General features: G+C 34.0%; 1 protein-coding gene across 7 annotated transcripts in view; it reads right to left on the reverse strand.

The window, feature by feature from the left end:
* Positions 1-27,003, reverse strand: part of LOC100313657 (myocyte enhancer factor) — a 75,386-nt gene that overhangs the window by 46,998 nt on the left and 1,385 nt on the right.

Genomic DNA, 27,003 nt, shown 5'->3' on the forward strand with positions numbered 1-27,003 from the left:
TGTAGCAATTTGACAATACCATTAAAACTGAACATTCGTATAATTTGAACATTTCAACACAAGAGGGCTCAGTATCGCTCTAAACAGTCTTTAGCAGTACATAATTCCATGGGTTAGCCAGAAATAATGTCAATTATGTTACATTACCACAGCCATCTTGTGGTGACAATAAAAATCTAATAAACAGCACCCTCTATAGTAGGGCACATGTTAAGCTGCAGGTCGACATGATTTACATAATATACATAACTACATACGTGTTATTTACTACAAATCATCCATTAGGTTAACCATTACCAGACATCCACAGGAAATGACAACTTAAAATCAACTAATAACATTTCATTAGATCAAGACTCATATAGCAGCAGCACACTCAAGCCTAAACACAAAACAAATTCAACCCCACTTTCTCCCAATGTGAAAAGACAATTCAGTCAAATTTATTAGTATCTACTAGGAGGAGTAATAATGATCTGAAAATGTTGTTGACTCCCTATAGTGCATCCATATGTTATAAATGTGTACGAGGAAGACTATCAAGACATATCAATTTATCTGGGAGCTTACCCATCTGTTGTTCAGCTACATGCATCAATAAGAGCTGTTCACATTCGCTCCATACGAGTCAGATCTAAGATGTGATCACACGAATGAGGATAGCTACAATCATGAAACACATTTGCATTTATAATACTATAGTTTTATCTCAGTCACTATATGGAGTTTGACAATGATGTGCTAATTTCATTTCCAAAGACACCTGAATCAGGTGTATTTGAATACAGGAATTTAACTGATCAACATTTATTGACATGTATTTACTACATGCTGTTTTAGACAAACATTTAACCACCATACACCAGTTTCAGGCCTTGCAATTTGCTCTGTATTTGATGCATCCACGTTACATTGTATGCAAGTACTTTAATTTAGTCTAATAATCCTTTCAAACATCATGTTTCACACCAACATTTTCAATATTATTATGCATTTTTTATATATATATTTTTTAATTAGGAATCTAATAGACAAAATTTTCCAAGTCTGAATCAATTTTTTGAACAAAATATGGAAAAAATATGCAGGTTTATTGTGCAAAAGGTGACAAAAGTTGACATTCTGAGGATGCAAGCTTAGCAAAGTAACGACCAGGGAACTCGAAGCTTGTACAATGTTGATTTCGTTATCGGCTTCCTTCAGGCTCTGCATAAATAATTATTTTCATATAGCAATGTATTTTCATGTACAAATAAATTATATTGAGACATCACCATTTTATCGACTCAACTGGATTGTTCACCTGTTTTCACTATCATCCTAATTCCTTACCATGCTGATGAACAATTACTAGTAACATTTGTTTTTTTTATATTTCACTAGATGTAACCTTCAAGTGACAATACATAGTTGACCCTTTAGGTTAGTGACTAGCAGGAATGCCTAGTTGGCCCCTTAGGTTAGTGACTAATACAATACCTTGTTTATCCCTTACCATAGTGATCAGCAGCAATGTCTCGTTGACCCCTTAGGTTAGTGACTAGCAGCAATACCGTGTTTACCCCTTACCATAGTGATCAGCAGCAATGTCTCGTTGACCCCTTAGGTTAGTGACTAGCAGCAATACCTTGTTTATCCCTTACCATAGTGATCAGCAGCAATGTCTCGTTGATCCCTTAGGTTAGTGACTAGCAGGAATGCCTAGTTGGCCCCTTAGGTTAGTGACTAATAGCAATACATTGTTTATCCCTTACCATCAGTGTTCTCCCCAGGCCAAAACAGCGCCGCGGGCCCCGACGTGATCGGATTTGCCCGTGACGCTATGTGTTTCCTCCGCGATGCTATTATTTATCCCGTGATCTGATTTCTTCAGTCTCTCGCAGACTGTAAGTTTCCTGGCTAACTAGTTAAATCTACAAATGCATTGTATTAACGCAAATTTCCCGGGATAATCCCCTGTTGTTTCTCATTGGTTGGATATCGTTTTAAAAAAACAAAGCAGTTCTATAAAGACAAAGCCGTAAGCCCCGGTGTCAAACGCTCTTTGCCAAACGTATGTTCATATGCAAATGATAATAGTCACACTTGGGGTCAAAAGCCACATGTTTCCGGTGTGTATGAAACGTATTTTCATTATTATTTTTAGAAATGTAGTAGTAATATTATTCTAAGTTTTGATTTTTGTCAGTATTTTTGATATTGTATTTGTTTTTTGAGATCAAAATGTGAAAAAATATTTATTTATGATGTAAACAATTTTGACCTCGTGATTGTGAATCCAAGATGGCGTCACCCACGTAAGATCCAGCGAGCGTGAACTTCCCACTCGGATCGCATATCGTGCTCAGATTCGGATGAATTAAGTGAAGCATAATTGAAAATAATATATTTATCAAGAAATCAGGAATTCTAATCAAGAAACGTGTGGAAAGTGGAGTGACACTTGTGTTATTTCTTGGAAGAAAAGCCTCAATTTTACGTGGTATAACAATGGCGACAATTCGTAATTCAGACCTCCGTTGTCTCGAATTGTTCACAATTGTGTTGAACAGACAACATCGATGATTAAAAAAATACATAAAGATGGATAATTTCAGCCAGAAAAACTATTATTGCTCGAACATAGTAGCGTAAGTATCATGACTCGTAACAGTTGTTGTACTTAACCAAAAAACAACAGAAACGGAAGACAAGCAATGAGAATAATCAACCCCATGTTTAATTATACCGGGACTGAACAGGGTTTTATAAAGTTGCTGATTGCTGGGCCAAGCAAAGGAACAGAAAACTCAGTATTTCTGCAGGACATTTGCAATACTAAACATGCAGTGCAATAATTGTATACAGATTGTACATAAAATAAATAGAAAAAAAGGAAAAAAACTGGTTTTGTTTTATTTCTCCATATGACAAACAATATGTTAATTTATGCTAATTATATGCTAATTATTATGCAAATTAGCCCCGACTCTATGAAAAATTTCTGGGGAGAACACTGCTTATCATAGTGATCAGCAGCAATGTCTCGTTGACCCCTTAGGTTAGTGACTAGCAGCAATACCTTGTTTATCCCTTACCATAGTGATCAGCAGCAATGTCTCGTTGATCCCTTACCATAGTGATCAGCAGGAATGCCAAGTTGATCCCTTAGGTTAGTGACGAGCAGCAATACCTTGTTTATCCCTTACCATAGTGATCAGTAGCAATGCCTAGTTGACCCCCAATGCCTAGTTGACCCCTCAGGTTAGTGACTAGCAGGAATGCCTAGTTGGCCCCTTAGGTAAGTGACTATCAGCAATACCTTGTTTATCCCTTATGTTAGTCATTAGCAGCAATGCCTAGTTGATCCCTTACCTTAGTGATTAGCAGCAAAGCCTAGTTGATCCCTTAGGTTAGTGACTAGCAGCAATACCTTGTTTATCCCTTACCATAGTAATCAGCAGCAATATCTAGTTGACCCCTTAGGTAAGTGAGTAGCAGCAATGCCTGGTTGACCCCTCAGGTCCATGAAAACAGAGAATCCATCCACGGGGTCTAACAGTAGCCCAAAGAGCAGACTAATAAGGCTACTATTTTCAAAATAACTGTAAAGTAGCCCAGCTTGATGACCCAGAACTTACATATTATCAACATCTGTCATCGAATTAACCTTACGATGATGCTCAACAAAATCTATACATGCTAGATTATTGAAGTCTTGTATTTCATTTAGTTTGAATCAAACTCATCTGGGCCAGAGTACTTTGAGAGAGATGAATGTGAACGTTGAAATGTACATTACAATGAACACAATGGAAGACAATAATTGGTCTGAGTTACGAGTGATATTCAGTATAAAACTGCAGATAATTTACCATTACAGCCTTGTGAGGATACCACAACACTGTTTTGTGTCTCAACAAGTCCTCAATAGAATTTTATAAATAAAATAGCCTAATTTTATAAGAACATAAAATATGCCAGACCTCATAATGATATTACAACATAATTTTGGCAAGACACATAAAGTAAGATGCGAACAATCAACAACAAAGAACGACAAAAAATGTTTGGTTCGGGGAATAGATTTACGCAATATAGCTTCAGATTTTAATGCTGTAAACCACTTTAAACATGAATTTTGCAAGTCAGTGAAAATTCATAGCAGGGAAATTTCTCTGGGGTTCTATATCAGCAAAATTTTGTCCCCGCCAATGTGAAATAATCTTGAAAATTTCTAGCAGTGATAATTAAATGGTTTACCGTATGTACAGTACAGTTCAATCACACAACAATTAAAAGTAATCACAAACTTGTTTTTATAAAAACATTTTTTTTTTCAGAGTAAAATATAACTCATATTAAGTATCACTATTACTAACAACAAAGGTTAATGGCCAACTCAACAGTCTCTGTAATAATATTCATTCCAATTGCTAGAATTCCATACATGCTTATCATATTTTTGTTTTCATAGTTTTTGTCTATACGCTATTCACGGAGCTTCAAGCACGTGATTCAAACAAGATTCGAACCAATAGTGCGTTAGCAGCTCTACTCAAAACGCAGACAACCTACATTTGCCACCAAGTAAATATTCAGTTTGAAAATATAGTATCAATAATTGAACGTGCACCCTTGGTGAAATTATCTTGCGGTGAAAAATCAGTCTTTTTTATATCACTTGGCGAAGTCAAAAACACTCTGAAAATACGCGACAACAGAAAATTGGGGAAAAAAACATAAAATGAAAATTCTAAATGAGAAATGTTCATATGTTCAATGTAGAAAGATGAATTTATAGTCAACTCCATTTCTGGATCTTTGTTCATGAAAACTGAGAACTTTAAACTGCGTTTTCTAAGCAAAGACCTTATCGTAGGCATTCCTTAAGCTATCAGGCCATTCAAACCAGAGCCTGTATACATGGACTGTGTATACAACGCTGACTATACTACTAGTAAAAATAATTTATTACAAATACATCCATATATCACACTACATACCAGTCATTACAAAAACATCCAAGTATATAAACTGGATGTTATTCTCAGTCATTTCCTCTGTGTAATGGAAATATTTTAATGTGTGGTGAACTGATCAACAACCTTTGTGTAAATATTGCATTATTATTATTCCATGGGAAAATCTCCACATGTTTTTACATAAGGCAGAGTTATTAAGGATTTGTTACATTTTTTTACTATCTCAATGGTAATTGTTCTTTGATACAAAGGATAAACAGAAATGGTTGTTTCAAACAATATTTCAAGAATATACAAAATTTATGAATCATGATTCTGCCTTGGTACTGACTGTTTAATAATAAAAATATAATAAGCCCAGAAAAAAATGTGTTTTCAAAAACTCTACCTACCCATACCTTTGATGAAACAAAAACTGTTATTGTATAAAAATTAGCCACATCCCACCCACAATAATAAATGTGTTCATTATGTTCTTTAAATGTAGGGGATGATGAAAACATGACTAACGAGATCGAGACTATTTTGACAAACTTCCAATAGTTGGTCACTGTTTCTTTTTAATCTTAAGTGAAGGGGATAGAAACAGGTAGTCCACTGAAAGTAAAGTAAGATAAAAATCCCACCAGCCTATCTAGTAATTTAGAAACAGAAAAGTATTTCTTCTTATTTAAAACAAATTTTACATCTGAATCTTTTGAATGCCATACTTCATCCTACCAAAATACTATACAACATTCATTATTTTTATATTTTTCCTTTAATTTTGGATGAAATCGACATAACTTCCCAATGACTACAGATTCGGTCAAAAGGTTTGAAAAAATTATAATAGTATACTTTGTGACAGATGATAAAAAAAACAACCAAGCAACTCTGAGATGTAAAAAACAACAACCACACAACACAATGACACTAAAAAAAACAACCAAGCAACTTTGAAGACGCCAAAAAATAAGCCAGTATTCAAGACGTCGCTCAGGTTTTTATCATATTTCAACAAATATTATAGAAGTTAAATGAAAGAAGCGTTGAGATGAGATAAAGAATGACACAGAAAGCGAATGAAATGTGAACCATCCAGCTGTGCTGCCACTTCCATGCTAACCCAAACTATGGTGAAGTAATGTGAGGACTGAACAAAGACATCACTTACCACCCTCCACAGTAATATGCACACACAGGGACTGATTAATAAGGATATCATCTTTACTAAATGCCACTCAGTGGGTAGCAATCACTCAACAAACTGTGCACTTTGTAAATCTCACTATCTCTTTCAAAGCATAGCAGTAGAGTACACAACAATAGATTGTAAATTGATACAGTACAAGAGCATTGAATACAAGTCACGGCAGACACTACAAAGACATAAACTCGCTTTAATTTCGTGAGAGACATTTTGTAGCAGTGAACATTCCATTTTGGATCCTTCAAGTGATGCTGACTTTTGCACAATTTCATCCTCACAAATGCCCTCAGATTGTCAAATCATGAACAATTGGTAGTAGCGAAAGTAGAATGAGGGACAGAAACACACACATGATGTACACTACGGGTAGACAGACAAAACACAAATTAGACCATGTAATACATGAAACCTTGGCTAAACAGTACATGTACATGAATGTAAACAAAACACAATCATCCAAGAAGGTCTCAGCAAGCAGATTTCTTCATATAATAATATCTCCTTATCAGCATGCAACCATTCACAGAAATCTTTTACAAGTTACATTAGAACTCGCGGGAAATATTAAATTACATTTGAATGGTGAAAAATAATAAACATTTGCACAAGCTAGACTAAGACAGCAAGTTTGATTTCACATGAATCATGCACCATGTATCGAGAATCATATGAAAAGAAATCACTCCCACCTGTACAAATGCAGCACAGAACACAGTGACCTACGGATAACCTTGTACATTATAGAATTATGGATCAATATTTTACAGCGCCAGCAAAAAAAAACAAAAAAAAAAAAACACTTCAAAATGTTTCCCAGCAACTACTATCAGATACACAGTAGTCTAACTACATCTTTTCTCTTTGCCGTCTGCCACTCAATAACAGTATAATGATAAGCAACCTTTGTGAAACCAACCACACTTGTATTAATATACAAGTAGGAAGGCCACAACAGGGTAGACTGTAAAGGAAATAATGAAAAACAGAATTTAAATCAAAGAAAGCTTAGAAAGAACTCCCATGTGCTGAGAGTATTGGAGACACATTAAATATAATTTGAAATTACTTAGCTGAAAACTAATTATGCAAATCAGAAAATTAATATGAACAGATTTGAGAGTAAAACTAATGAGGTCTGCGCAATATAACAGAAAATCTATGTTTCCAAGTTTAATTGAAATGTGATTAGAACCAAAAAATTATGAATTATTATGCTTATTAGGGAATTAATATGAACAGATTTTTACCCCAAACTAATTAGGTTTGTACATTGTCCTAGAGCATCTTTGTACTAAGTTTCATTGAAATGAAATAATTAGTACTTTAGATATCAGTGTGAAAGCTTAAAATTGGTTAATTATGCAAATTAGGTAATATGTACAGATTTTAACCCACAATTATCCAGGTCTGTCTATTGTCCTCCAGCATCCATGTACATTCGTTGATATGTGATATTTAGTACCTGAGATATCAGTGTGAAAGTTGGTTAATTATGCAAATTAGGTGATTAATATGCACAAATATTTACTGGAAACTAATTGGGTCTGCATAATTCTAGATTCATTGAAATGTGATGATTAGTACTTTAGATATCAGTAGAAAAACTGAAAATTAATTATGCAAATTAGTTAATTAATATGCACAATTATTTACCCTAAAACTAATCAGGTCTCTGCATAGTCCTAAAGGATCTATGTACCACGTTTCATTGAAATGCGATGATTAGTACTTGAGATACCCATGGAAAAGCTGAAAATTAACTAATTATGCAAATTAGGTGATTAATATGCACAAATATTTATCGGAAACAATCAATCTCTGCATAGTCCTTGAGTATGTAAGTACCAAGTTTCATTGAAATGTAATGCTCATTACTTATATCAAATGCTGAAAATTATTTAATTATGCAAATTAGGTAATTAACAGTGTTCTCCCCAGCATTCAATTTGTGTGCGGGGCCACCACGCTGCTTTTCCTGCCCGCCACTGTGGTCTCGAGTCGCCACGGTGATTAGTAATTAATATGTACTGATATTACCATAAAAACTATCAGGTCTGTGCAGTGTCATATGACATCTATGTACCAAGTTTCATTGAAATGTGATGATTAGTACTTGAGATATCAGTGGAAAAACCGAAAATTGACTAAACATTATGCAAATTAGGTAATTAGTATCCACGGATTATTACCAAAAACTAATCAAAACCTAGCATTAGTTCAGAGCATGTATGTACAAAATTTCATCAAAATCCAATGAGTGGTTGTTTAGATATCAGTGGAACAATCATGGAACAGCTAAAAATCAACTAATTATCATGCAAATTAGGTAATTAACGAGCATGGATTTTTACCAAAACCTAATCAAATCTGCGCATTGGCCCAGAGCATCTATGCACCAAGTTTCATCAAAAACCGATGTATGGTTCTTGAGATAGCAGTGGAACAGTCGGACACACATACACACATACACACACACACACACACACACACACAGAGACACACTAACTGCAAAGACTCCCATTATGTGCTTCGCACATGGGAGTCAAAAAAAAATCTTTTCAATCAGGAAAATTTTTCGATTGCCAAATGCAATGAATTACGAATAAATTATGTTTCCATATTAGGGACTGAGTGTACACACATAATATATAAATAATATATTTTTCATATTTCACACTTTATCATGATCATGAAAATAACAACTCAAAAAAACAACTCTAACTTCCCTAAAATCAAATGATGCAACCTACTCAATAGAGCCCTTTCATCTCTGCAGAGTAAACAGTACTGCCTATACACAGAACAGCAGGATACAACCCCCTTGTACATTTCGTATAACCCATGATGCAAATAATATGACATATCATCTACAGAAAATGACGACACTGTCAGATCCAAACATCAGGGAAGAGATCACCAGATTAAATTTTAATTCGATTGAATTTGACTGATTCAGTGCCAAGTCAATGGTGGGTAAGACAAACACTCATTCTGTTACTGTACTGACCCCAAATCACTTCGGAATGTTTTGAAAACTGAACTAAGATTGATATGTATTTAAAATATTCAGACACTGCGATGGTTGCATGCTGTGATTTCTATTGGGGACGACGTCCTGTTACAATCACATATCTCCTGTAGGAACCAAGAAGGCAGTTTGATATACTAATGATAAAATTAAAGAATTCTTAGCACACTTATTTCATTCAAATACGGAAATTAAGATTTCCATCTAGTTGTGAGTGGAAACGGAGCCATGATTCAATTTGCTATAATCAACATTTAACACACTAACTGCATAAAAGCCGTTACGGATACTCATAGATTGCCTATATCTATGGTATAAAAAACTTCAGCAGGGGATGTGAAAATATAGATTATATATATGTACCATATTAAAAAGTTCTTACACAGAAGTTAATAATGAATTTTAACTGTTTGCCAAAAAAAATAGAAAAAAGCTGTTGTCAAGCCATCAGCAATACATAAGTAACACAATACTGAATGCATGCTAATGACAAGCATGATCAGCACCACCAGGGTAACAAGATGGATAGCTGCCAGTGCCATACATGTATAACCATACAAATACATCAAGGCAGTGTCCCAACACCAATATTGTATGTGAAGATACCATGCATCATCTGTCAATCTAACCAAAAAAATCAAAGAAAGCATAGAAAGAACTCCCATGTGCTGAGAGTATTGAAGACACATTAAATATAATTCAAAATTACTTGTACTTGATTGAGATAGTGATGGAAAAGCTGAAAACTAATAATGCAAATCAGAAAATTAATATGAACAGATTTGAGTGTAAAACTAATGAGGTCTGCGCAATGTAACAGACCATCTATATACCAAGTTTTATTGAAATGTGATTGGAACCAAAAAAAATTATGAATTATTATGCTAATTAGGGAATTAAAATAAACTGATTTTAACCCCAAACTAATCCGGTTTGTACATTGTCCTAGAGCATCTTTGCACGAAGTTTCATTGAAATGAAATAATTAGTACCGGTACTTTAGATATCAGTGTGATAGCTTAAAAGTGGTTAATTATGCAAATTAGTAATTAATATGTACAGATTTTAACCCACAATTATTCAGTCTATTGTCCTACAGCATCCATGTACAAAGTTTCGTTGAAATGTGATGATTAGTACTTGAGAAATCAGTGTGAAAGATGAAAATTAATTAATTATGCAAATTAGGTAATTAATATGCCCAATTATTTATCCAAAAACTAATCAGGTCTTTGGATAGTCCTAAAAGAAATATGTACTAAGTTTCATTGAAACGTGATGATTAGTACTTGAGATATCTGTGAAAAAGCTGAAAATTAACTAATTATGCAAATTAGGTGATTAATATGTACAAATATTTATCCCAAAAAAATTAATCTCTGCATAGTCCTTGAGTATCTATGTACCAAGTTTCATTGAAATGTAACGCTTACTACTTGAAACATCAAAAGCTGGAAATTAATTAATTATGCAAATTAGATAATTAGTATGCACTGATATTACCCTAAAAACTATGTGCAGTGTCCTATGACACCTATGTACAAAGTTTCATTGAAATGTGATGATTAGAACTTGATCAGTGGAAAAACCGAAAATTCATTAATCATTATGCAAATTAGGTAATTAGTAATTAGGTAATTTTTACCAAAAACTAATTAAAACCTAGCATTAGTTCAGAGCATCTATGTACCAAGTTTCATCAAAATTCAATCAGTGGTTATTTAGATATCAGTGGAACAGTCAGGGAACAGCTAAAAATTAGCTAATTATCATGCAAATTAAGTAATTAATATGCATGGATTTTTACCAAAAACTAATCAAATCTGCGCACAAGTTCAGAGCATCTATATAGCAAGTTTCACCAAAATCCAATGAGTGGTTCTTCAGATATCAATGGAACAGTAATGAAACAGCTAAAAATTAGCTTATTATCATGCAAATTAGGTAATTAATATGCATGGAATTTCACCAAAACTTAATCAAATCTGCGCATTGGCCCAGAGCATCTATGCACCAAGTTTCATCAAAAACTGATGTATGGTTCTTGAGATATCGGTGGAACAGACGGACACACATACACACACACACAGACAAACTAACTGCAAAGACTCCCATTTTGTGCTTCGCACATGGGAGTGAACAAGGTCTTGACAAGTATCATCATATAGGTCACCATCTATACAATGCCAATAGAGCTTTTACAAAGCCACAGACAAGCATCAATACACACATCCAACTGACTATCACCAAGACTTGCTTCCGGACAACAGTCACCAGCCAGACTTGCATCCATGAATGATAATGTCAACACAACTCAACACAAGACCTAAATCCACTTACAAGTGTCATCAAGCCACAAACCAAGCACCTTATTATTATACGACAGACCATATAATGATATCTAACCAGGCATCCACAAAATGACCGACCTATATCTGTATAGCTCATCAAGCCACACGTTTGTACATTGTTATCTACGCCATATACCCTATGATTGCAACATGACTGACCAACGTCAAAACAGCAGCTGTACAACATGCTTGTAAGCCATGTATCCTTCACAACATGTGTGTTTATAAATCTATTGTTGTGATACTGTAGTGCAATTGTATACCATGCATTTTGTAATAAATTATTAGAAAATGTTTTACAGTGCACTTTGTAATATTCACTATGTTTATACATCACTGATTCATATTACATGAATAATTAACAGAAGCAACAAGTTTATCATTGAATTTCACATTTTCCCTTGATTTTGAATTATTAATTTAGCACATTAACCAAAAAGAAAAATAAGTAACATAAAAAATCCATTGAATAATTTATGTCATTGCCAGCTGGACATAATATATGTAATTTCTTCGATTGTTAACAAAAAGGCAATTAATTTATTGACTTAAAGCCACAACCATTATTACTATGTTTGCTGAACTAAAAGTGTCATTAGAAACGTATGTATGTATGTTGAAATGCTTATGTTGCATGTCTTGGAGATGCATAAAGTGCATTCCAACCTAATACTGTCATCTCTTACATGGAATTTACGTAAACATATCCATTTCTAATAGACAAATAAGGTATACCAGTACACATTAATACATGATAGCAAATGAAAACAAATTTCCTCTAGTGATCAGTGTGTCAAAGTGCTTTTACAGCATGCGTATTACTAAGTTCTACCCAAAAAAACAAAGAAAACAGCAATGATGTCATAACACTCTAGTAAAACGTCAACACAGTCGTCAACACTGTCGTAACCACTGCAGGTGATCATAGTGTGTATCCAATTTGCGCACCAATACTGAGTCATCAAATTTGTCACACTCAAATAATTTTTGTTGCAGTCATTAATTTCTATTGGTTATTAACTTTATGAATGCAAGCGCTGGGGCAGCAAATTATTTTGTTAAACTTACAAGTATGTTCTGTACAAGCATTACCTGAAAGCTCTAAGGATGTAACAATTGACAGAAAAAAAACATTGGATGTTTTCATTAACTAAATCAATATAACAAAATAATACCATGATTGAAATATATACCTCGTTTACATGTCAGCATCACATCAGAGCCCAACAGCTTGTGCTGGCAAAATTGACTGTGTAAATGCGGTTAGCTTGAACCTAGTATGGCTCCAATAAACCCTTGGGGTTGAGCTACGATAGGACTGGACCCCGAATATAGTCCATTTAAACGATAACCAATAGCGAAGGGTGCTGTTCGTGCTTGGCTGCCACAAACCGGAAAGAACTTTGGAACGCATTCAGCCACAACCATATAAACAGACAAAAGACAACCTTCTGTTAATTAGTTGGAGAAACAATGGCACGGCTCTGATAAAATGCTGACATGTAAAACCAAGCAAATATCACAGGTCAGAAACGATAGACAGTTGATGAAACCTGTTAACCAATAAGGTGGATGAAAAGCTACATGTTCAAATGACATACCCTTTATTGGAATATTTATATCAAATCTGATCTGACAAAAACAGTATCAAAGTGCAAATATTTTTGTGTTCTAAGAAATTAAAAGCTTGAAGCAAATAAGATAATTGTCATGGGATACAACAAATAACATTCATCTGCAGAGTTCAAAATTCACTAACATTTCAAAAAGTCACGATATTGTATGTCCAAGTTCCCAGATCAAGCATGACGTATTGTGACTGATAAATACCGACGTTGCACGAAATTCAAGAGGTTTACAGGTGCAAACAGAAACTTATTTGACAATCCAGTTTAGACAAATAGCATACATACATATCAAGAGTTCTATAGCAGAGTCACTCCTGGCAAGCAGACCTGCTTTCAATTTTTAATTCATCAACAGAGAATCAAAAAGACTGACTGACAGTGCTGCTATCATGGGGCTTTGCAATAAATTAAAGGCTTTGAATTTCTAGGATTTTCCAGCTTGGACAGATTCCACACAAACACTGTTTAGTGCAACCAAAACATCAATGCCATGCTTCTACCAGCATCTATTCCGCGATCAGCAATATCAATAAACTTTTATTTGCACTTCAAACAATTTCCAACATGATGTGTTTGTATACATTACTCAGATTGTAAAAAAAAACATTTGGTACTCAGTAATCAAGGAAATCACAACAGTATAAAGGAAAAGAGAGGTTATGTTTACATTATATCATTATATGAGCCATAATTCTATAAATAGCAGCACTGATAAAAATAACTGTTGCCAAGGGTAAAAATACAAGGGATACAAATAAGATACAAAGGTGAAATTTATTTCTCAGTCAATCCCTATGAATACAAACTGAGTAAAAAACAGTATAAATAAATATACACTAGAGTGAAAATGGATACTTTATGTTACACTGACAATTACGACGAGAAGAGATATTACATTTTCTATAATTATGAATTTTAATCTACGGGTGAAAATCAAGAAAGTCTACATCACAAAATGAAATACCCCGTACTTACTAGTATTTCCGAGTATTAGGCTCATTAAGTCTAGATTTTGAAATTTTTAATTGGAAATGGCTACCATCATAAGAAGTAAAAAAAAAATGTTTCCATGGAAACAACAGAACCACAAGCTTTTTACTTTTATTTGATGCAAACTATTACTTAGTGCGATATAACATCAGTAACATACTACCTTGGGGCTTGAATTTCAAAGAGACCAAGTTTCAATGCCAAATCTGCATATAGAAAAAATGTAGGGAATATCTGTATTTATAGAAGTGCACCATGGCAAACCCTGTGCATTCAAGACGCATGCCTCAAGTTCAATGGTAATATTTGTGTAGTTCAAAGCCCTGTTGCTGACATGTTTATCTAGAAAGTGTAAAATCAATGCTGAGCACATAAAGGTAACAAGTTAAATAAAAGCAATAAAAATGATCACCTGGCAATACTGGTGACCATGACGTGTGATAACCACAAAGCCAGCAGACACAGCATCTATCCTTGGGATGACAACATGTTGTCACAAACTATTACCTGTATCATGTCAATATAGAGGAGACAGATCTATACAACAAGCTGCAAAGGTGAATCTACCAGTCCAAAAAGGTCATAAGATTTGATCTCGCCAGTGCCAATGATCTGTAATGCTGTATGATATGTGCTGCTGATATCCATCACAAACCAACTAATATTTGAACTTAGGGAATCAGGTCAATGAATGATAAAAGATCACAGGAAAGATCTAGTACGCTGATATAGTACATAAAATACATTACATAGGTCTTAGGAAAATTATTTGGAATAAAAAAAAAACACTGTTTTGTTACCTTACAGATATTTTAGCCTTGCTGTTTGAAAATGCCTTGGGAGATTAAAATGGCTCTTTTGAACAAGGTAATGAGAGTTATTAGGGGAACTACGCTATTAAAATCTCTTCAAAATAGTATGGATTGGGAGTGTGATAATTATCTCTTCTGGGTCTTTGATTTTCGGGAGTGATAGGCGAGTGGAGCGATCACTATCCTTAGAAACTAAGGCCTAATGTTTCCACAAAATGATTCATTGATTTTTTGCAGTCCATCTGCTCCTTATGTTTGGTTGTCGCCTAGATCTAAACAGAAGCACCAAAAACAGATTACTAATATATCAGTTTGTCTGCGCTGATGTAACAACAAAAAACAAGACCTTGACTTGCTTTTAAATAGTCTGGACACGTGATTATCTAACAAGCAGCCTCTGGCTGAGATAGCTCCGCTGTTAGCAATGCACATTTCAATTAAAGAACTGAAGACATCATTAGAAAATGAACAATATGTATAGTATCAAAGCAATCGGACTTACAGTTTTTAACAAGAAGTGGAAAATATCACTTTTTACCAAAAATGACAAAAATATTCACCAAAATTAGAGAATTAAAGATATCATTACAAAATGAACAAATCTGAGAAAGGTCTACATGTAGTATCTATATATGGAATATCAAAGCAATTGAACTATTGGTTTTTAACAAGAAGTCGAAAATATTACTTTTTACCAAGAATGACAAAAATATTCAGCAAAATTAGAGAATTGAAGATATCATCACAAAATGAACAAATCTGAGAGAGGTCCACATGTAGTACCTATATATGTAATATCAAAGCAATCGGACTTACAGTTTTTAACAAGAAGTCGAAAATATCACTTTTTACCAAAAATATTCACCAAAATTAGAGAATTGAAGATATCATCACAAAATGAACAAATCTGAGAAAGGTCTACATGTAGTATCTATATATGTAATATCAAAGCAATTGAATTTTTGGTTTTTAACAAGAAGTCGAAAATATCACTTTTTACCAAAAATGACAAAAATATTCACCAAAATTAGAGAATTGAAGATATCATCACAAAATGAACAAATCTGAGAAAGGTCTACATGTAGTATCTATATATGTAATATCAAAGCAATTGCACTTGCGGTTTTTAACAAGAAGTCAAAAATATCACTTTTTACCAAAAATGACAAAAATATTCACCAAAATTAGAGAATTGAAGATATCAACATGAAATGAACAAACCTAAGAGAGGTCTACCCAAGGTACATATACACTAAGTATCAAAGCATTCAGGCTTGTAGTTTTCAAGAAGTCGTCAAAAAAGTAAAACATTGACACGGACAACGGACGACACCGGACAATCACTCATATGATAAGCTCCGCTCGACGTCGACAGCGGATCTAAAAATAGATATTGGGAAGAGCAATTATTTGCAAGAGATAAGATTCTAACCTTTTTCACAGTAACATGAACAAAGCCGTATGGTAGACAAGCACCCTATTCTCGTACGTGTGTTAATCGTACTTATCAAAAGGGCATCCGCGGGTGTATCTTTCTACTGAGTTATTTTATCACAACTTGCGCAACCTTTTAGCAGAAATGGTCAAAGGGACTGGTAGAGCAAAGTGCAACAGAATTAGGAATGTTGTTGATATGATAGCAAAATGAGTGGAAATGCTTATTTATTTTTGGTGCATGTGTGCAGTGTCTGATTGGCAAAAAACAATTGTTCCCACCTGAACATTTGACAATGCTTTTACAGTAGATCATAAGGTTGTGCCTGACTAAATCAATCATAGTTAAAGGCCATATCTTGCCTGTGTTGTGCATACTCTACACTTCTTATTTGTGAGATATAGTGCGTATAACCTTTAAGTGGGTGGTTTCAAAACACAAGTTTACGATTTCTAATAAAAGAAGTTTAGAAAGAAACCATGTGCTCATGGATTACCTCTAGACACCTACATAGCACGTTTTCTTGAAATCTGATGAGTGTTTGATATACCTGAGAAACAGCTAAAAATTGGCTAATTTACTAATTAGGTAATTAATTCCAACCAAAACTTATCAAGAAAGGACATTATCCAAGTACATCAATATACCAAGTTTGTTTGAAACCCATGGAGTGTTTTTCCCCCAATACCTGTGGAACAGACATAGAACACGGACAGGTTAACTATAAAGGAATCAAAAAGAAGCCAGTGTTATGATCATGTTAAAAAACGTTTAATTTTTAGCACTGGTATGGTCTCCTGTATTTTGTTGAAAGCCCTTGACTCAGTAATTTGTGTTATGTACCAAATACAATATGGCATTTGGGAGATAACGAGGCACATGTTTCTAGCAAATAGCTGAAAACATCTGACATCTCAAGTCACTGCAATGTGTGTGGGATGTTTAGGTAACCAATTTAAAAGTGCAATGCTAATAACAAATCTTAATACCAAGCATTTCCAATTGCTAAAATTGATGGGCACTGCGTGACATAATTATATTTGATTTTTGATGTTACTCCTTCAACACAGCTCTGAATGACGAGCTATACATATACATGTTCTTACTATACAGGCTACCGATAAAAAAAAAAACAAAAAAAACAATGCAGCATGGTGAAATTTATTTATAGTTGTGACGACCAGACATGATACTGGGCGGAAAAAGGGATCAGGCTCAGACAGGGATGTATAGCAAACATTATGAATAGGACTGGTTCATGAAGTACAGTAGGTCACTGCAGCATGTTAAAGATGATCAAGAGATAATCATGGAGCAGTAGAAACAGTTCACAGCATAAAGGTTTCATGCAAAGTTGAAAGACAGAGCCAACAACCTCGCTGACATTACATGTTACGGTAAATTGCTTTAATTTTGTGAGAATCAAATTTTTATGAATTGCAGTCAGTAAAACCATGAATTATTGTAGGAGTAAACTATTTCATTTATGAAACTAGGGTTCCTAAGCAACTTTCACTAACCCTCTCAAATGATAAAAATATCCAAAAAAAAGCAATGAAAATTCAACTCTTTACAGTAACAAACAAATTCAAATTTTTACATCTACTGCGCATATAGAACAGGAATGACACAAGTGTTCCCATTGCATTACTGTAAAATACTTTATTTTAGCTAGAATTAATTTTCGCTGAAAAGATTTTTTGGGTGTTTTAATGAATTTATTTTCACTGATTTTTGACAAGTTGAATGTAAAATATAGGAAAAAGTTATATTTACCAGATTTTATTTTCACTTAATCATTCCTTCAGCAAAAATAAATTCCAAGAAAAATAAAGTATTCTACAGTAATTGTAAAAATACCATCTCATATCATATATTGTATTATCTCCCAAAACAAATATCTATTCTGTGTGAAACAGGGTCATATTTTGAACCCAGGAAAGGCTCTAATTTATAAAACAAACATTTATTTTCAGCACCATCTCCTGGTGAATTATGCTGAAGGCTCTCAATATTTCATTGATAATTACTTGACACTGTTAATTCTAATTCACTATATTTAATTAATTAATTATTACTTCCATTATATGAAGTAACCCCCCCCCCCCCCCAGAGTATAACACTTCATGGAAAAGCCAGGTGTTGATTCCACATCTATAAATCATGAAAAATGAGACAAGAACATTAAAGCAGGAGAGGAAAAACAGTTTTTTAATATCATAAGCCAAAATGTTTCTAATGTGTGGTGAAGGCTACTATGTAGCAACAATAATGAAATGTCCTTGACAATATCAGGTCAATGTAATAGAACATTTCCTACCATCGGTATCATCAACAACCAGACACAGATGTTGCAGAGAAAATAAAGGCATTAGATTTATTGTCACTCAGAAAATAAACATCTTAAAGCACCAAGTTTACACCTAAATCATGCAGTTTAAATAAGTACAATTCTCACCACATAAACATGTAAGGAAATAAAAACTACAGACCATGATGGCGTAGGAATACGGATGGTCAGATCGTACCTTAACATTCACATGTGGCTGCCACAAACCGACACATACCTATATAGTGTTGAGTTATCTGACAAAATAAGTCTCAGGTAAATACTACAAAGAATAAGTTGAAAATTATTGACACTGATACTCAGTTTGAAAATTATTATGCACAGTAATATCAGGTATGCTCAAAGCGCTGGCAGTGGATCATAGGACAAAACAGTATAAAGTAGATTCTTAAAATATATAACATAAATTACCAGAACTTAAAGATAACCAAAAAAAAACCAGTGACTCATAAAAACAATAAGTACATATGTTGTAACACTACGGCTTACATGGTGTAGGTAGTTGATATTCAAAGCTTTATCTGGCAAATATTTTAAATATAATTGACATCAGTCAGTTAGTATGTCAGAGAGGCTTAAGTTATAAGTAAAGATGATGACAAGAACAGAGGCACCCTCATAGACGTGAGGGGATTATGGAGGAAGTATTACTAACATTAAAGGATGAAAGATTATAATTGGAAGATACGCTCAAAAACTGCTTCTTCTTCTCACTAGACGCCAGTTCTTATCATATTATACCATAAAGCAGACATTTCCTTTTCCCAGAACATGTTCCTGTTAGTGGGTGTGTTAAGAGTTGAGGTAATGTATGGGTGTTCAAAAGACATTAAAAATACAACTTCCCTATAGGTTACTCCCTAATCATACACATTAATTAGCTTTGTATTTTCATAAAAAGATATTTTAATGAAATTTCCTTATAAAAAGATTTCTACATAATACATCTTGGAGTATTAGACAATACATATACAAATATATTGAACATTAAATTATTTGTATATAAAAGCCAAATTGGTCTGAGTTGGAAGTATGTATCCGTCTCGTTGGTACCTGTTTTCCCACTTCTTTCCTCTTTTTTTTTCCTCAATTCATTTTTCAACCATCTTATAGATTGTACTTTGATAAATCAATATACATAATGTACCTTGTTGTAAACACTCAGAATCTGGTTAATTCAGACACTATTTTAAATTTACGATTCATAAATTTAGACTTTATAAAAGCTGTTTTAGCATGCTGGACAAGTGAAATGGCATGCTTAAAATTTATAAGAAACAATACAGAAGTCATTGGTACGTTACAAAATGAAAATTTGGGGAGAATACTGATATTAGTTGCGACATATGATTGTTAAACTATTACAACTACAGTCACCATTTCAGTTAATAAATTTGAAGTCATTGGGATATATATTTGTACATTAAAGGTTGATTTGGACTGACAACACATGCACAGCCCCTGCCCTTTCATCCTACTGTATTTGGTATTTAGTGCACTTCACCAAAAAGAAAAAAAATTGCCCACAGCTGTCATGCACGATGACCCTATAAATGCCAAGATCTCCCATTCAACAAAAAAAAACACCATTTCTATGAACTTAGCAGTCTATTCTGTTGTTGTGTGTATCATATTATACCGTATTGCCCCGGGCACGCGCCCCTCCCTGGGCAAGCGCCCACCCCCCTGTTTTCACAAAGGTTACATGTTGGGGACGTCCTCGGTTAAACGCCCAGGGTGATTTTTAGCCAAGAACGGGGTCAACAATAAAGTTTTATTTGTCAAAAATGAACGCGTTTGATTTATTTAAATAGTGTGTTTGTTACAGTAGTTCTCTTTTTGGAGTGTGTGGTGGCCCTGAAAAGGACTGTTTTGTTTGTGTTTTTATGTAAAAACACATTGGAACTTAACGACGTAAGATGAACCACGCAGCATGTTGGCGCACACGTTCTGCTTTCTCTTCATTCGCGATGAATCCAATATTGCAATAATCCATACTTTGGTGAGTGGTTTGAAGCACTTAGCTTTGGTTTCAAAACGTAGCACTTCGCTGACTGGACGCGGGGCTTTTTGTCAACGACTGCAAACGTATTCGTGTCCAGCCATTGCTTGGCCACGTAGAGGTCAAAATACGCGTTCTTCCGTTTCACCCCCTCCGGAATGTTCTACTTTCGCAGCCTAATCGCAGGTTTTTCAAAAAACGTCGAAAAAACACAAGAATTAGTAGAAATGTTCCTGTTTTGGGCTTATTGATAAAGAAAAATTATTATAAAATGCTGAAAACCCGTGAGTTTTTGCCTTAGTTATTTTTTTATTGGCGAAAAACTGTGAACTCGTCAAATTTGGTTGCACAACTTCCCTTTATCATATACACCCAGCCACACCGATGCCAGCTGACTGAACGGGAGCTAGCACTTTTGAGCCATCACGTCGTATACTTGCTACTTTCTTTCCATCCTTCATCACAGCTATGACATTACGGTCATGTGGATTATTTTTCTGTCGTTGAAGAAAAAACATTTTGCCGACCTCAAGTCCATTACGATAACCATAATGAGGCATGCCGACGGTGGGAACTTGTTGCAATCATAATTTTGTCGTGTGTGTGGGTGCGTGAATAAATCATGTTAATGAGGTCGACCAGAGTTTATTTTCAGTCTGTTTTTTATGTATCGCCATTTGGATATGTTTATGTATTCACAATAGTTTGTAAACATTTCACATCAGTAATGAAAGGTCTATTTGTTTCATAACCCTGTCTGCTATTCTTCAGTAATTACGATGCGATGTATCAATACGTGCGTGAACAAAATTATGCTAATGAGGTCATCGCCATCTTGGATTACAAGCGGTAGTTTTTCCTGGCTGTTTCGACTTGCACTGATCACGGTTACTAAGAAAGTAACCGTGCAGTGATTACAATATCTGCCAATTTCAGTGAGTAATACAACTTCATTCGCTGACATAAAACAAGTTTTATTCTTGAAATTCGACCCTGTGTCTTAGTGTTCCCAAAGTTCTCACGAGTGCTCACGTTTATTGAAAGCTCGCATAAATCAAGAAATAAGTACGTGTACAAAGTAAAGTGTACGAAAGCATTCCTTTATTTGACCTTATCATACGATCACAAAAACAACTTTTTGAACTTTTTTTTGGGGTGGTCCTCGGGTAAGCGCCCACCCCCAATTTTTCCCGATTTTGTATGTTCAGGCCCCTGGGCGCGTGCCCGGGGTAATACGGTAATAGACAAGATCAGTACAATAACACAGTGAAACTATTGAAACTTTGCCCATGGTAAAAACAAGCTAATGACTAATAGATGAGCATTATTAAATATGCATGTAAATAATGAATATTCTAAGTATATTGGTTTTGTGAACAAAATTATGAAATAAATTCTATAGTGGCTTGATTTATTGCTATAAACTTGATAACAAATAATCAGTTTCAATTCAAATGTTTAGAACCAAAAGCTGATTACCATAAAATGAAGCCGACCCCCACCATTATTCATATTTGTAAACACAACAAAAAAAATAGAAAACTAGAGAATACCTCAATATAATCCACCTCCTTTAGCACATCCAACTACAAATACATGTATGTTGATTTTCTCAAGTCAAAAAGCTATTGGAACTAATTTTCATGAACACTGACAGTTATTTATAAATACCAGAAAAATGACAAATTATTAGCTGAAGGAATTGTAAATCCTGCAGTGAAAGCCTGTCGTGTCCAACACACGAAATGTAAACAGTCTCAAGTATGTGTCAGCAATATTTAGAGGTTGAGAAGAGACATACCAAACAACCATAGATTAACTCATCACAGTAGCCAATGCGAACTAAGACACGGTTTCGGACCCTAACAATGTTAATATACACATGATTTACGTTCCATCAATGCAAAAGCAGTCCTTCGGCATAAATAGTTGGGAATTGGTCACTTCATGATAAAACTTAATTCAGCAGTGTGATGTTCTTGTTCACCATCAAGGACATTGACATCATGCTATTTCATAATCTTATTATTGTCAGTACATTTGTTTATGATTGTGATGGCACTTTGTTGGCACTAGAATAAATCTGTATTTTGTTCAAGCTTAAGTTTTGTGGCATATAGGTTTGCCTTTGAAAGTTTATGAAAATATATAATTTTTTTCTTCATACAACCTGATGAAGAACAAAATATGAATATGTAACAAATTTATTTCAACTGCTAGATAACAATACATGCACACTCCTTCATGTTTGTGATCCTGAACTCCACACTACGCATACTCAACTTGTCATATTTGAATTATCATTGTCGACATTCATTCAGCAATCAAATTTTATTTAAACTGAACCAAAGCTACAATCAAAGAAAGCTTAGAAAGAACTCCCGTGTGCTGAGAGTATTGGAGACACATTAAAAATTAATTCAAAATTACTTGAACTTGATATATTGATGGAAACAAATTATGCAAATAAGGTAACTAATATGAACAGATTTAAATGTAAAACTAATAAGGTCTGCACAATGTACCAAGTTTCATTGAAACGTGATTAGAACCAAAAAATTATTAATTATTATGCTAATTAGAGAATTAATATAAACAGATTTTAACCCAAAATTAATCAGGCTGTCTATTGTCCTAGAGCATTTATGTACCAAATTTTATTCAAATGTGATGATCAATACTTGAGATATCAGTATTAATTAATTATGTTAATTAGGTGATTAAGAAGCATAAATATTCACCAAAAACTAATATGGTGTATAGTCCTAGGTTCATTGAAATGTGATGGGTACCCTTTAAAAGTTTCATTAAAATCCAATGAGTGGTTTTTTAGATAGTGCAACAGCCATAAAACAGCAAAAAAATTAACTAATTATGCAAATTAGGTAATTAATATGCACAATTATTTATCCCAAAATTAATCAGGTCTCTGCATAGTCCAAGAAGATCTATGTCGCAAGTCTCATTGAAATGTGATGATTAGTACCTGAGATACATTTGTATCAGGTGAAAATTAACTAATTATGCTAATAAGGTGATTAATATGCACAAATATTTACCCAAAAACTGATTAGGGGTCTGCACAGTCCTCAAGTAACTATGTACCAAGTTTCATTGAAACGTGATCATTACTACTCGAAATATCAAAAGATGAAAATTAATTAATTATGCATATTAGGTAATTAATATGTACCGATATTACCCTAAAAACTATCAGGTCTGTGCAGTATCATATGACATCTATGTAAGTTTAATTGAAATGTGATGATTAGTACTTGAGATATCAGTGGAATTCAAAGCCGGAAATTAATATAAACAGGTTTTTACCCAAAACTAATCAAATCTGCGCATTAGTTCAGAGCATCCATGTGCCAAGTTTCATCGAAATCCAATGAGTGATTCTTCAAATATCAGTGGAACAGTCATGGAACAGCTTAAAATCAGTTAATTATTATGCAAATTAGGTAATTAATATTCATAGATTTTTACCCAAAACTAATCAAATCTGCGCACTAGTTCAGAGCATCCATGTGCCAAGTTTCATCAAAATCCAATGAATGGTTCTTCAGATATCAGTGGAACAGTCATGGAACAGCTAAAAATCAGCTAATTATCATGAAAATTAGGTAATTAATATTCATGAATTTTTACCAAAACCTAATCAACTCTGCGCATTATCCCAGAGCATCTATGTACCAACTTTCACCAAAATTTTATTAGTAGTTTTTGAGATAACGGTGGAACAAAAAAAGTGACATACATACATACATACAGACATACAGACAGGGTAACTGCAAAGACTCCCTTTTGTGCTTCGCAGACGGGAGTCAAAAAAGAACTGACAGTGAAGATAGCTTAGGTCAAACCATAACAGTGAGCTGTAGTCATCCGTCATTTGTATAATCAGCAGGTCAGAGTGAATCATATTAATACCAGGCAAGTTAGTGCAAGCAAGAAAATTATTTATGTGGCATTGATCTACCGGTACTAATATCTCATTCAGTACACTATATTTCGGAAGGAAGGGAGGGTAGCAGCTGAAATAATACACAACCACAATATGGAGTGTTACACCTACTCTGATTAAACTTATCCCTTGAAACTATAGCAACGATTGGAGAATTATCTAAACTTAAATCAATTTATAGATTGCGAATATCTCTGTAGGAAGGGTAATTGCTAAATTTGAATGATTTATCGAAAAACGCAGTAATAAATTTTGACGATAACCAATAAGAGAAAACATCAGACGCTGAAAATAAAGAAAATTTTTATCAGCAGTAGGATGCTCAGAAAAACTAAAGTATTCAAGTTATGCAACAAATGCCTGAAAAACTCAACTTTAGAAGGGTCTACTTTATCTCATTTATATATCAGTTGTAAACAATACCAATGTTATTCCATAGAAAATGATTATGTATTCTGCAGTACATATGAAATCCCCACTTGTGATTAAAATGAAGAAAAGCCAACTCCACTAAGAATTTGCTCTCATAGGATTACCAGATGTGAATATGCATATGAATATTAAAAATGGACAGTTTTGCATTCATTACATTTTGGTCCGAAATTCAACTTTTTCGAAAGCATAGTGTGTGAAACATAATGCATGCATTGCTGTTGCATCATCATGGCCACAGTCAACACACGCCGAAATGGTACAGCAATGCTGCATTGAGTTCCCCCATCTCACAATATATTCAATTCATAAGTACATTTCAATTGAAATGTACTTTTAAATTAGTATGTTGAAAATGGGAAAACTTTTCATAACTAGTCTTCATGATCACATTTCAACAATACGAATCAATATTTCTACCACAACTTAAGACTTAATTAGGAACCAATGCAAGAAATAATGCAAAGTGATTTTAGAATGTCATGAGAAAGACATTTTCGTGATTTTCATGAAAATCATTAGATTTAGTAGCAGTGAGCCCTTCATCAACCAATGTACATCTGCCAGCCAAGCAGTTGTCATTGTTTACAAAACGGTTTGTAAACAGCTAGCAGTGTTCTTCCTAGGCCATTACAAAAGAATAGTTACCCAACCCTTTATTTGCTATTGTGTCAAGTGAGATATAAACAATGACCACTAGAAGTCTACAAGCAGTTATCAAGTTTATTCCTGGCAATCGAGTAAACAGCTGACCACTGCTGATTACAAACAGTACGCAACTACAGTAGTTCTTATCACAGGTGTCATTTCAGTAACCATGTTCAATGAAAAAATAAATAAATAAAAATAAAATACAAATGAAAGATATATATGTACAGAAAATTAAAAAATATCAGCGGATTGCATGTAATCTCGAACAAAAATGAAAATCCTAGCCGTATTTACTACATTGATACATGTTCAATCAATTCATCGTGAAACAACATGGAAGAAGCAAACTGACAAAGAGCCTATTGGCTGTTGGCCACCACTGTTGGTGCTGTAATAATTTAACATTGAAGTTGCATAAAGTAATAGTGCATTCTGGGCATTTCTGTACCAAATGCAATAAGGGGTACAATACATCAAACATGGCTGCTGAATGAGTTGACCACGAGTTTTTGTAATTGAAAAACATATTTTTGTTTTCCTCTTCATGTACCTTTTTACTTTATAGATTCTTTTTATGGTGAATTTCTCAAAAGCATGCTATATTCTTGTATTTTGCAACTCAATAATATTTCCTTTTGAATTCCAAAACAATTCTGTGTATCACTGTTTTATGTACCTGTACAAAATGCACTATATTGTACCATTGATACCAAAAATAAAAATTTTTTTTATTTTTCGTACTTTTTCCTTGAAAATCGAACGCAATGGTTTTCATTCATGTACACTTTGTGATTGGGGATTCTTTTGAGAATGTAGATAACCAACTTCAATCTGAGCATTGCATAACATATTGATCTGATATTCACGACTGCAAATTATATTATTTTAATAAATAGTATATAAACAAGGTTCAATTAAAAAACAAGAAGACTGGAAAACTGAGGGTATAATGAATAATAGAATATTATATGCAAATGAAATGCAAATTAATATGCAGATTTACGGGAATTAGATCAACCATGAACTATTTTGGATTGTGGAGAACACTGGCTTTAGTGGGAGGTTGAGACTTATAAAATACTTGATGGTCGTAATTTGCATGCATCACAGGGGAGAAATGAGAATTCACCAAGATTCTGCTATGTTTCAAATTCCTGTAGGCTGCAGTAATTTGGAACAAAAGCGAATCTTAGCGAAACCA

Source organism: Saccoglossus kowalevskii, chromosome 13 (genome assembly GCF_978046115.1).
Source record: "Saccoglossus kowalevskii chromosome 13, keSacKowa6.1, whole genome shotgun sequence".
Taxonomy (NCBI): Eukaryota; Metazoa; Hemichordata; class Enteropneusta; family Harrimaniidae; genus Saccoglossus; species Saccoglossus kowalevskii.